This window comes from Mastomys coucha, unplaced genomic scaffold (genome assembly GCF_008632895.1).
Source record: "Mastomys coucha isolate ucsf_1 unplaced genomic scaffold, UCSF_Mcou_1 pScaffold10, whole genome shotgun sequence".
Taxonomy (NCBI): Eukaryota; Metazoa; Chordata; class Mammalia; order Rodentia; family Muridae; genus Mastomys; species Mastomys coucha.
The window spans coordinates 4,877,048-4,890,957 of NW_022196892.1; the positions used below are offsets into that span (position 1 = coordinate 4,877,048).

At 41.5% G+C, this 13,910-nt stretch overlaps 1 pseudogene; it reads left to right on the forward strand.

Annotated features, from left to right (window-relative positions):
• The first annotated feature begins 7,351 nt into the window (after positions 1-7,351).
• Positions 7,352-8,498, forward strand: LOC116073450 (annotated as a pseudogene).
• The last annotated feature ends 5,412 nt before the right edge of the window (positions 8,499-13,910 follow it).

Below are 13,910 nucleotides of genomic sequence, written 5' to 3' on the forward strand. Positions count from 1 at the left end.
TCAGTCCTTCCCAGATCTCTTCCACAGGGGATCCCCCACCTCAGCCCAATGCTTGGCTGTACCTATCTGCATCTGTCTCAGCTAGCTGCTGGGTAAAGCCTCTCAGAGGACAGCCATGCTAGACTCTTGTCTGCAATGGTTGTGTTTTTGTCATCAAGATGATTTGTTTCTCTGATTAAAAATTAATTGATGATGTTTTTGGAAAAGTAGAGAGAAGAAAATTGAAACTGCATGTAATTTTATTATTCCAAAGTCTCTGACAATTCTTTGGTGTCTGTTCTTTCTATGCCTTTAAAAGATTGGCATCAGATGATATATGCTTTTTCATTTGACACAGCACGAACATTTTTCTATGTTTTAAATATGCTAATAAGACACATTTTTAATGTCTCTAGAAGTTTACTCTACGTCTTCAACATGAGTTAAATAGTCCTTTGCTTTTGGATATTTAGGTTATTTATAGTTTTTTTCTGCAAAAGTTCCATCAGGAACATTCTCACACACAAGTTCTATGCATATCTAATTCCTGTAGGATAAATTCCCAGAAGTAGAATTACTATGGTGAGCGATATCTATATTTTAAAAGCTTCAGATACCAACTGACAAGATGCCCTTCACTGAAGGGGGAACATATTTATCCCATTGCAACCAGCAGGACGTGACAATCCTTTCTCATAGAACATTTACTAACACTGGGCATAACCATTTAAAATATCCTACCAATTTGATAGAAATCAAGTGGCATCTCATTGCTATTTCTTCCTGTGTGTTCTTGCCCAGGGAAGGCTTGGTTGCCAAACCATGAAGATCTTGGAATGATGGTGCAGAGCAGGGTGACAGAATAGAGGAAGACATATGGGAAAGGGGATCCCAGAGAAAGCACAGTTCAGAAAAAGAGGGGACCACAGAGACATTTTTCTTGACATCCACAAGATTCCAGGTTGCTATGTACTTCAAACAGCTCTGGTGACTTGTCTCCAGTCCCTTGTTCACTAGAAATGGTCTGCTGAGTGCTCTCCCCCCATCCAGATCTTTGGTCTTGCATGTATGTGCTCATCTGTGCCTGAAGTGGAGCCCAGTGAACAGGAATTTCAGGCTGCTGACCTTAAGATGGGTTGTGCTTCTTCCAGAGGGCTCCCAGTGACACTCTAGTTCAGCCAGACATTTGCCGAACGCACTCTGGACAGTCTGGAGGGGTGCAATGGTAAGAAAAGCTGGGCTGGTTCAAGCCTCATACCATGGCCAGAAGGAGAACCAGAAATAGCAGGTTTGAGAAGTGAGTTCTGCCCATACTGCACAGATAGAAGAAAAGGTGCAAAGAGGAGAGTTTCCTTTCCCACAATAGTTTGATTTCTTTGTGAATTTGAACTCCTCTCTAGCCAGAGAACAATAATCTTCAGTGACCTTTCAGAATTCTGTCCAATCTCTCCTGGTAGTTACAAACAACCATAACCAAATTGTATCACTATTCACCAAACAGTAGACAGTAATACAAGGAAGCACAGTGCCATCCCACCCCAGTAAGACCCACTCAGCCAGTTCCAACTCATCCACACCCACTTCTGGCTCTCTCTTATTCTAACACAAGTTCCACACATGCTACTGTATTATTCAAATACAGTTTAAGGACTCTTACTTAAAATATTAGCAGTAATTTTTTTTCAGACTTTTATTCACTTTACATTCAGCTCACTGACCCCCCAGCAGTAATTCTTTAAAACCATCAGTGTTCAGTTTCCCAATTTTCTTGTACACATATTTCAAACCCCTTTATCCTAATCATGTCCTTGGAAACATCACAATAAACTGTAATCATCTTGGCTTTTAAATTTATCTATCTATCTATCTATCTATCTATCTATCTATCTATCTATCTATCTATCATCTATCTATCTATCTATCTATCTATCTATCTAGCTAGCTATCTATATGTATATATCTATCATCTATTTAGGTTTTGGTGTTTCTCATTTTTTTAAACAAATTTTTTTGTGTGTGTATAAGATGCATGTTTAAATAATTTGTGTTTGTGTGTGTGAGTGCTGGCCTGTGTATATGAAGGTGAGAGGAAGTATTTGGATGTTTTTCCTAACTTTTCTCCTTGTTTGAGATAGGGTCTCATTATTGTTTGCCATTTTGAAAGCTTCTAGAGACTCTCATGAGTCCATCTTTCATTTTACTCCAGGAACTCTGGGATGATATGTGTTCTGATGTGACGATGCCTTGCTGTACCTTGGCTCTGGGGATTAAGCTCAGGTCACCACCAGTTACCTACCTTTTTTTCTCCTTCCTTCCTTCTTCCTTCCTTCCTTCCTTCCTTCCTTCCTTCCTTCCTTCCTTCCTTCCTTTCCTTCCCCCGCCCCCTCTCTCTCTCTCTCTCTCTTACACCGAGCCTCACACTAAAGTCTAGACTGGCCCACAACTCACAGCAATCCTCCAGCCTTGACCATTTAGGGGCTGGGGATACAGTTGTGAGCCACCAATCAACTGGCACCCACAGTAATTTCTAATTTAGCGATTCATGTCCATTTTTTTTTCTTCTTTTTCCCTTTGCAGTTTACTGCTTTAAGGAATGGTGTGGGCTTTGCCATTGTTTGCTTCCACAGTATTTCCCACAGTCTGAGCTTTGCTCATAGATTTCTTGTGGTGCAAGGCCTGCTTCTTAGAATGGGTCTTTAAGGCCCCCTGGCCTATGAACTCTTGAAGAAAAAGAGCTCTTCCTGTTCAGTCTTGGTCCCTGACATCACAGCCAACACCTGTGTAGCGAGTACTTGACTTGCTGAAGGATCAGGTGATTGAAAAAATTATATTCTTTTCTGTTTGTTCAAGTACATGTGTGCATGTGTGTGCATACATACGCATGTGGAGACCTGAAGACAACCTCAGTTGCTGTCCTGCAGGAGCCATCCACCTTATTTATTTATTTATTTATTTATTTATTTATTTTGAGACAGGATCTCTTACTGAATGAACAGGGACTCACCAAGTAGGCTAGGCTGTCAGGTCAGTGAGCCCCATGATTTCATCTGTCTCTGCTTGCTAAGCACTGAGATTACAGGTGTGTACTACCGTGTCTGGCTTTTTTATGTGAGTTCTGGAGATCAGGCTCAGGTCCTCATGCATGAAAGGGAAGAACATCACCAACCAAGCTACCTCACAGGTCCCTGTCTTTTCTTTATGCATACTCATGATCTCTGTAGCACTGCATTTTGTTTTGCTTCTTTTGGCTCCTTGCCACTCCCCCACTGTGTGTGTAGTGTCTAAGAACTGCGAAGACCTACTATTGGTTTAAAAATATAGATCTGGGGACTGGAGGGGTTGCTTAATGGTTAGGAAGAGTGGCTGCACCTCTAGAGGACCTGGGTTCAATTCCCAATACTGACATTATGGTAGCTCACAATTGTCTTCAACTCCAGTTCCATCTGACAATGTCCTCAGGCACCAAGCACAGAAGAAGAGCAGACATACATGCAGGCAAAACACTTATAAAATAAAACATAATAAAATAATAAAATAAATTTTAAAAACGGGGAAAAAAACAAGGAGACTGGAAGAAGGAGACAATCTACTCTGGTATCTGAATGTGTGTGTGCATGGGTACACACATGTACATATATATCATACATCCCTGTTCCCCACATCAGACCTTTTCCCCCAGACAATGCCTAGCACAGGTTGAGATTCTCAGTGATTGACTGGTGAACAGATAGACTGACCTTTCTATTTTCTAAAGTTCTGGCACATATGATGGTGTGCTTTTTTCTTCCATAGTAGTTAAACAAAGTTAAAAAACAAAACATTTTAGACCATTCGTTCCTTGGTCTTTGGGAATGTATCTGCCTTTAGCACTTCCTCTTCCAGCCACCTTTGCCTCCACAGATCACTTGGGGGGTGTCAACTGTGGTATAAAGTAATATAGAGGTAGAACCTCACATTCCACAAAAAAGAGCTTGCTTGAGAGAGGAAGAATGAAAGAGGACTGGCAGCAGTGAGACTCCATCCCTATTGTTAAGTTAAAGCCAAGCATCTGCTCCTTTAGCATACTGTGCATGGCTGGTATTCTTTTTTGGCTTTGTGTTTGTGAAGTTTTCCACCTAGACCGCATAAAGGGCATAAGTAATTAATACTAGCCAACTACAGGCTTATGAGATCAGTGTTTTTTGTTGACTTTTTGGATGCAGTAATCGTAAATAACAACACTTAAGTTCAACAGATACTATATACTGTATAGAAAAATGTTAAGCTTTTCTCTCACATAATTTTTGGAATGTTCTTTTGCAGAAAGTGTTATTATCATGTCAGCAATGTGGCCATATAAGGTACATAGACTGCTTAGCTACATCTTCAGATAACTTGAACTTGACTTGGTAGGGATTAGTGATTTTCCTTGGTCACTCATATAGTGAAATGGCATAGTGGAACCTTAAAGTCATGCCCTGGCCATTAACTATCTTACTTTATCTCAAAATACAGAACTATAATCCATAATTATTTTCCAGAATAAATGGTAAACTATGATTTGTTGAAATAGTTGGGCCAGTTTGATGGTTTGATATTTTCTTATAGAAAGACAAAGTATATAGCTGATGTGCTTGGTACAAAAGGAAAAGATACCATCTTCATGTTACAGGTAAGGACATTAAGGAGAGTCACTGAGTAGAGCAGGGGCAGCAGTGAGGAAGAGATGTTACCATGCTCTAGTGTATGGGTGTGTGCATGTGTGCATGTGTGTATGTATGTGTGTATATGTGTGTATTTATGTGTGTATGTTTATGTGTGTGTGCATGTGTGTATATGTATGTATGTGTGTTCATGTGAGTGTACATGTATGTGTGCATTTGTGTATGTATGTGTGTATGTGCATGTATGTGTGTGTGCATTTGTGTGTATGTGTGTGCATGTGTGTGTATATATGGAGTGTATGTGCATGTATGTATATATGTGTATATGTGTGTATGTATGAGTATAGTGTATATGTGTATATGTGGAATGTGTGTACATGTGTATGTGTATATGTGTGTGCGCATGTGCACCTGTGCATGTGTATGCATGAATAGTCATCTGCTAATTCATCAAGGATCCCTTTGACAGACTGGTAAGACTGTGGATTTCATCACTGAATAATAGTTGTAAAAGAATAAAATTCTGAAAGATACCCATCCTATTGATATAACCATTAAAATCAGGGAAGTTAAAGTGTGTGATACCAATCATATTTATATGGCTGTTAAATAAAAAAAAATGTGTGGCATAGCAGACAATGTGTGGTACATGAGCATCTTTTTGAAAAAAAAAATTAGACTTCTAGCATGTATTCATTCCTTTTACCTAAAAATTTTGGGCTCTTTGAGCAACAACCCCTCATTTCTTCATCCTTGTTGTCAGTCATCTACTTTCAGCTTCCATGCATTTGGTTCTTTAGATTTAAAATGTAATGAGGTTTGAGAATATTTTTCTAGCTCATTTTACTTAGCATCTATTCATTGTAGTAAATGACAAAATTTCCTTTGATACACACACACACGCACACACACATGCACACACATACACATGCACACACACGTGCACACACATGTACACATGTCCATACATACACACAGACACATGCACAGAAACACACACATGCACACACACACACGTGCACACACACACACGTGCACACACACACATGCACACACACACACACACACACACGCACACACACACACACACACACACTCTATGTTCCTTATCCATTGATGGGTACCAAGCTTGATTCCATATCTTGACTACTGTGAACGATGCTGATAATGGGATACAGATATCCCTTTGGCATGCTTCTTCCTTTGTATACTAAAGGAGATCTGGTAACAGGTATAGTGAAGACAGTAACCAAGAAACACTAATGAGTGCTAGGCTATCACATCAAAGGTTACACAGCAACTCTAATGTTCTAAAAAAAAAAAAAAAAAAAAAAAAAAAAAAAAAAAAAAAAAAATCTGCAATTTCTATTAACTACCAAAGTCATAAACACTAGAAATACTTGTATGATATTTTACTTCCCTTCCCCCACTCAAGCTCCAGGGCCTCCTAAGTATTAACTAAACACCACAGGACAACACTGTTAAAAGCGAGGCCTCATACAGAGGATTACTTTTCTTCCTGTATTTGAATACATATTTTTCCTCCTCCAGATGTTATAGTTATGGAGGAGCTTTAATAATCAACTTTTTTTCTTTGCTATAATTGTTTTTGAGACATAGTCTCACTACATTGCTCTGGTGGCCTAAAACTTGTTTTTTACCTGGCTCTATTATATTCCATTGTATTAAAGGCCATAATTTATTATTTTACAACTCTAAAGAAGCTTCCAGGTTTAGTTGCAGGAGAAATGATGCTTCTCTTGCAGTCCTCAGGAGGACACTGAGCATCGGCTCTGTCCTGGCCTGTTCAGGAGTGAGTGTGGAGGACAGCATCCTACCCATCTCGCTTGGCCTTGCATTGCTGTTCTTGTGGTTAGTCATTTGGAGTGTGCTTGTCCATCTGCCTCACAAGCCAGAAGTGCCATGTATTTTACTTCTGGTTCACTCACCCCTCTGTCCTTAACCAATGGTGGAAAAGACTTGGATTTAAATTCCCTTCTCTCTCCTCTCCCAGGAGGCAGAACTCTGAAATTTATATTCTCTCTTGCTCACAGAGTTTGTCCTTGTAACTTGACATCACTTACTCCCAGTGGGTATATTCTCTTCCCCACCGTTCTTTCTTCCCCATCCACCACCAGTGTTTTTGTATCACCCCCTAAGGGCACTACTTGAGCCAAGCTCCTCATTTTAGAGCTCATTTCTGCTGAAGCTCAAATTCAGGCCATGATGGGAATGAATGTCATTTCATTAATTCAGTTCTTTTGTTGTCACCCTGAGAGCCACACAGGAAGTAAAGGACATTGGGAACCAGTGAAGACTAAGGACAGAGTTTTCTTTTCTTTTCTTTCTTTCTTTCTTCCTTTCTTTTTTTTCTTTTTCTTTTCTTTTTTTTTTTTTTTTTTTTTTTTTTTTTTTTATAGCCCTGGCTGTCCTGGAACTCACTCTGTACACCAGGCTGGCCTCAAACTCATAAATCTGCTTGCCTCTGCCTCCCAAGTGCTGGGATTAAAGGCATGCACCACCAACGCCCAGCTCAGAGTTCTCTTTTCTTAAAACACAGAAGTAGGTCTTTGCCTGCTTGTTCTCATCTTACTAGCCAGCTCATTTTCCCCACTGGTATTAGACACTATTTCTTCAGAATTCCAGGATATACTGAAGAACACCTGAGACTTCAAACCTTGTGGGCTAAATCACCTCTAACCTCCCAACTACCTCCAGCAGAAGTGTCAGGGGATATGGGAGCCAAGAGCTGGGGCTCCACACTGATCAGGGTTCAGAAATTCTGTTATGAATGGACCATTAGTAACTTTTCATTTTGCATGAGGGGAATTCAGAAAAAAAAATTACAAGCCCAGTGTTCTCACTAGAGGCCAATGACGAAGTGGCATGGTGTTTGAGAGTACACCCAAATGGGCTTGATGAAGAAAGCAAATATTACCTGTCAGTTTACCTGGTGTTGCTCAGCTGTCCAGAGAGCCAAGTTAGGGCAAAGTTCGAGTTCTGGATCAAATTCCCAAGGAGAGAAATATCAAAGTATGAGGAACACAAATGTCGCTAGCTTTCTGCCAAACCAATGCTGGGGATTCAAAAAGTTCATCCTTTGAGATTTCCTCCTCTTCCATCAGCAGTAGCTTCATCCTGAAGACCAGCTCACACTTTGCTGCAAAGTGAACATAGTAGGAACCTGGACAGACCATGATACCCACAATCAAGGATCCAAGGCACATATTGACAGATGACCTAGGGGAGCTATGGGAGAATTCCCTGTTCGCAGACTGCTGCCTGTTGGTAGCTGGCCATGAATTCAGGGCTCACAAGGCTGTCCTAGCAGCTCACTCTCCAGTTTTCAGAGCCATGTTTGAACATGTAATGAAGAAGAGCCTAACAAACCGCATTGAGATCCATGACCTGGATCCCCAAGTCTTCAAGGAGATGATGGGCTTCATTTACACAGGGAAAGCACCACGCCTCCACAACCACTCCATGGCTACTGGTGTGCTGGCAGCTGCTGATAAGTATGACCTTGAGGGGTTGAAGGTCTTGTGTGAGGAGGCCCTCTGCAGGAACCTCTCTGTGGAGAATGCTGCATAAACTCTCATCCTGGCTGACTTTCATAGCACAGAGCAGCTGAAGACTCAGGCCCTGGATTTTATTACAGTTCATGCTCCTAAGGTCTGTGAGACCTCAGGGTGGAAGTCACTGTTGGAGTCACATCCCTACTTAGTGGCTGAGGCCTTCCACTCCCTAGCTTCTGCACAGAGTGTTTTCTTGGTGCCCTCACTCAAAACGCCTAAAGAAATTTTAGGACTAGACAGATATGACCAACACCTGTCTTCAAACATCAACAACCAGTTGTTATCAGTGACTTCTGGTTAGAGTACAGTATCGCTGGGACATTTACTGTGAATCTGGGGAAAGGCAGCATGTAGGCTCAGGATTTAAAACAGCTGTAATATGTTAAAATGGCAGGTGTGGGAAGGGCAGCAAAGAAGTCTGGGACACTCTACCTGACATCGACCCTGTTGATGTTCTTGTTTGGTTTTTGTCTGATGACTTGTAAATTGGGATTCAGTTTAGGTGCTGACCCTAAGCACAGTGCAATGGAGTTTCTTCGGACAAACCTGTCTGCATTGGACTAAACAGAACAGATGACCAGGGCCCAGAGCAAAGGAGAAATTAAACACAAATGTTTACTCATCAGAGAAGGAAATGACAATAAAGACTTTTTTCTTTTTTAAGACTGAATTTGTGGGAACTCAGCTGCAAAAGAAATACTGCTCTCTCAGAGAACTCTGGTTCAGTTCCTAGCACACACAGGACAGTTTTCAACCACCTGTAACTGGTGATCCAGATGATCTGAGGTCCTCCTCTGGTCTCCATTGCTACAAACAGCTCTGTAGACAAAACCTTAACCTAATAAAATACAATATCAATAAAACTTTTGAAATAAAAAAGCCCAAAACAACACAGAAATAAATACTATAGGAAGAGGGAATAAGGACACTCTCCTAACACCTTGCTGCTTAGGCCATAGAAGAACATAATGAATTCTTTGGGGACGAAACAGGTCAGCAGCAGAGTGATGGAGTCCGTTTCTTAAAGGTGGTGACTAACCTTGTCCGTGATTTAGGAGCCTGAAGCACTTGATGGGTTCTTGTGGTGTTTGACTTAAAATGGCCCCCACGGGCTCCTGTATATGAAAGCTTGCTCCAAAATTGTTGGAACTATTTGGGAAGGTCTAGGAGGTGTGGCCTTGTTAGAGGAAGTGTTCACTGGGGAGGTGGGCTTCGAGGTTCAAAAGTCTATGCCACTTGCAATTAGCTTTTCGTTTGTCTGTGTTTTGTTCTTATAGATTAGACAGAAGCTGGTGGGGATGGACTCCTGTCCCTCTAAAACTGTAAGTCTCAAACAAACCCTTCCTTTTATAGGTTACCTTGGTCATGATGTTTCTCTCTCTGTCTCCTGATCGTGGATCAAACCGAAAGCTTTCAACTACTGCTCAAGGGCCATGTCTACATTCCTAACATGATGGTGACAGATTCTAACCATCTGAAACTATAAGCTCCCACCCCACCCCCCACCATTGAACAGTTTCTTCTGTAAGTTGTCTTGGTCTTGGTGTTTTTTCACAGCAATAGAAAAATGACTAAGACAGCTCATAAGAGGCTGAGAAATTGACAGTAAAAGATTAGCATGCGAATATCTCACAGATACACCTTTTAAAAGGTATTTTATGCACATGAATGCATTTAATCTTGATAACCCAATGAACTTTAACTTTTTTAAAGATTAATTTTAGTTGTCAATGATTTGTACATTTTAAAGTTTTGCAAAGTTCCTTACTAGAAGTTAAACTTTAGGATTTTTGAGATTTTGTTATTAAAATAAATTTTAATCATTTTCTGTTATTATTTTGTAACCTTATACATGCATACATTTCATATGTTTTGATCAAATCAAGCCCTTTTTCTCCTGCAATTCATTTTCTGTTCCTCCTACCACTTTCCCTTCCCTACTCAATGTCCTTTTTTTTTTTTAAACACTCATTGAATCTCTCTAGTACTGCTCTATTGCACATGGGTGTAGGACCATTCCAAGCTTTTTAGGAAGCTCATTTGTGAAGAAAGCTGACTTTTCACCTACTAGGAGCCACTGGCTGCCTCAGCTAGAAATGGAACTTTATGACCTCCTGTCCCATGCCGTCCACACTGGGATTTGGGTTGGCTTGACCTTGTGTATGCAGTTCTAGCTGTCGTGAGTTCACGAATGCTACTGTACTGTCATATTGCTTCACTGCTGGCATCCACTGCTTTTGGCTTTCCCAATCTTTCCACCCTTTCTTTGGCAATGATACCTGCACCTCTGGTGAGAAGAATGTATCTTAGTTGTTTTTCTATTGCTGTAACAGAACACTATGACCAAGGCAGCTTATAGAAGGAAGGGTTTACCTGATACTTTTACAGTACAGTTCCAGAGGACTAGAAGTCCATATCACCATGGCAGGGAGCATAACAGCTGGCAGGCAGGCAGGCATGGTACAGGAACAGCAGCTGAGAGCTCACATTAGCTTCATAAGTAGGAGGCAGAGAGGGCACACAGGAAATTGTGCTAGTCTTTCAAAACCACAGTGCCTGCTGCCAGTAACACTCCTCCCTCAAACAAGGTTACAACTCCTAATCCTTCCCAAACAGTTCTCCAAGCTGGGACTAACTATTCAAATATATAAGTCTATGAGGGTGATTCTCATTCTAAATCCACAGAATGGAACACATCTCCTTTAGAGGTGCATGCCACAGTTGCTTATTCTCTGTTTGTTGATCAGTTGTGGGTCTTTGTTCTAATCACCATCTACTGCAAAAGGAAGATTCTATGGTGCACTGCCTTGTGGGTATAAAGACAAGAACTTAGGGTGATGTTTACTACTTTGTCCACTTAGTAGAATAACAGTATCAGTTTCTCCCATAGGAACTATGCCCTAGCCAGCTGCCAATTTCTGGCGTAGTTAGTACAGGCATGAATTCCATCTTATAGAGCTAAATCCAATCAGAAAGTAGTCAGTTACTCAAGTCAGAGTGGCTATGACAAAAAATAGTTATCAACAAGATGCCTTGGATGCGTTGGAAGGAGAACACTTAGTCACCAATGGTGAAAGTGCAGACTGGTGCAGTATCTATGCAAATCAGTGTGGTGGTTCATCAAAAGCTAGAAATAGACCACGTACCTAAGTCACAAGACACAGAGAAATCAAGCTGGCACTAGCCTCTCTGCTCAGTACTGGAAGGCTCTGTGCATGCTGCCGAGGAAGGCAAGCTAATCAATGGTCTTACCCAGTTGTGAACCATGTAGGCTACATTAGTGACTGACTGGGAAAAATATGTCTACTGGTGCAATGGTAACACAAGTATTGTTTGTTTTTCAAAAACTCTGTGTGTGTGTGTGTGTGTGTGTGTGTGTGTGTGCACATGAGTATGGGTGCCCACTCAGGACAGAAGATAGTCTTTGACTCTCCTGGAGTTGGAGTTATAGGTGACTGTGAGCTGCTGGATATGTCTGGTGTGATCAGAGCTCTGGTCCTCTGTAAGCGCTGTGGAGACTCTTAACTGCTGAGCCTTCTTCCAACACAGACAACACACAGGGCATGATTCTCATTAGCTTTTTCTGAGAGATGAGAAAGCTGAGAACCTAAACAGGAAGTAATTTTTACAAGGCCACATTACTGTCAGTAACCTGAAATCTAGATCCTGTTATCTTTGTGTGCAGGAGCATGTGTGTGTGCATACCCATGTGCATGTGCACATGGGTATGCCTGTAGAAGCTACAGAACCATCTCCATAGTTGTTCCCTGTCTTAGTTGGGTTACTATTGCTGTGATGGAACACCATGACCAAAAAGCAAGTTGGGGAGGGTTTATTTGGCTTACATATCCATATCATTGAAGGAAGCCAGGACAAGAACTCAAATAGGGCAGGAACCTGGAGGCAGGAGATGATGAAGAGGCCATGGATGAGTGCTGTTTGCTGGTTTACTCCTCCTGGCTTGCTCAGCCTGCTTTCTTATAGAAGTCAGAATCATGGATCCAGGGATAGCTCTTCCCATAACGGGCTGAGCCCCACTCTCCCTGTATCAATAACTAATTAAGAAAATACCCCACAGGCTTGCCCTACAGTTCCATTGTAGGGAGGTATTTTCTCAATTGAGACTCCCTTATCTCTGATGACTTTGTGTTAGGTTAACTAGAACCAGCCAGGACATTCCCTATTAAGTGCTAGCCACCTTGGGAGGATTTTTGTTGTTGTTGTTGTTTGTTTATTTGTTTTTGTTTTTGTTTTTGTTTTTGTTTTTGTTTTGAGGCAGGGCCTTTCACTTGACCTATCCTCTAAGATTAGGCCAAGCTGGCTTGCCAGCACCAGGATCCTGCTGTCTCAACTTCCCCAGTATTGGGGTCACAAAGCCTGACTTTCTCTCCTGGGTTCCCAGAATCCAATTCCAGTCCTTGTGCTCTCAGGGCAAGTCCTGCTGTCAACTGAGGCATCCCCCTATCCCTGCACCCTGTGAACTTAAGCTTCTTAGAGCTAACCCCACCTATACCTGCTGCCCAGTGCTCTACACATCCTGGAGAGCCTTCCATCCTTACTTCACTATTTCCATGGAGTAGCTTCTCCAGGCCCTGCCTCCTCTCAGAGGTGAAGAACAGATGCATGTCTTCTGCTTCTGACCTCAGTTCACTTTGGGAAATATCTTCCCTGGAACAGGCATATCCTTCTAAAATATTTTAAATGTATATTTTAAAGGGAGCCTAAGACTCTGCACACTAACTTTGCCACATAGGTTAGGGGATGACTGAGGGTAGTTGCCATGTGAGTGTCTCCTTACAGTGCATGGGCGCATTCCAGTTTCAGAGTTCTTAAAACTGCACAACATTTTGTATTATAATGAAGAATATATAAGGAATTGTTTTGACTCATAGGGGGAGAAAAAATGGGTTAGAGATGGTCTCAGTGGCTAACAATGCAGAAAGGAACCCATTATCTGGATTTGGGAGCTGAGACTTGACCTTCATTTCCCCAGAATTCTTTGATCAGGATGATCTTAGCACTTTGAGCTTTGGACATTGCCTTGCCCTGTTATAAATTACATAGAGACTCATTTCCAATACATTACAAAATCCAGAGCTAACTATTGATATTTGAACCAGAAACACTAAAGGAGAATTTGTGACGTTCAAAGGTGTCTTCTAAGACACGTTGGAGGAGACGAGGTAAGGGTCATAGTCCAACTATCTCTTTCACAATACTGTAGCAACACTAGGATTTGTGATGCAGTCTTACCTTACTCATGAGCAGAGCTTCCATTTGCTCCAAAAAAGCACCAGCATTTACCACTGTATTTTTTTGTCTTTGTCTTTTGCCAACCTCTGCTTCTGACATGTGCACAGTCTAGGTCACTCCTTTCCTGCTCTAAGCAGAGTGGTGCGTGCTTACTCATTCCCATCTTGCTCCTCATCCAGAAAGCATAGCCAGCTTCTCTTTGATGGACAGACCAAAAAAAAAAAAATGTCAATCTAATTGTGATTCCAACTGACTTGCCCTCGCACCATCATTATAGGGGCTAAGGAAGTTTCTTTGTGTGCTCCTGCTGTACTGTGCCTTTGCACGCCATTCCTTTGGCATCATGTAACTAATAGCCATTGTTTTATCGCCCTGCTAGCTGATGGCTGTGATTAATTTGTTGCTCAGTGTTTTTCTTTGAGCTTCAATGTACTGTCATTAGGGTAGAGAACTCTGCTGA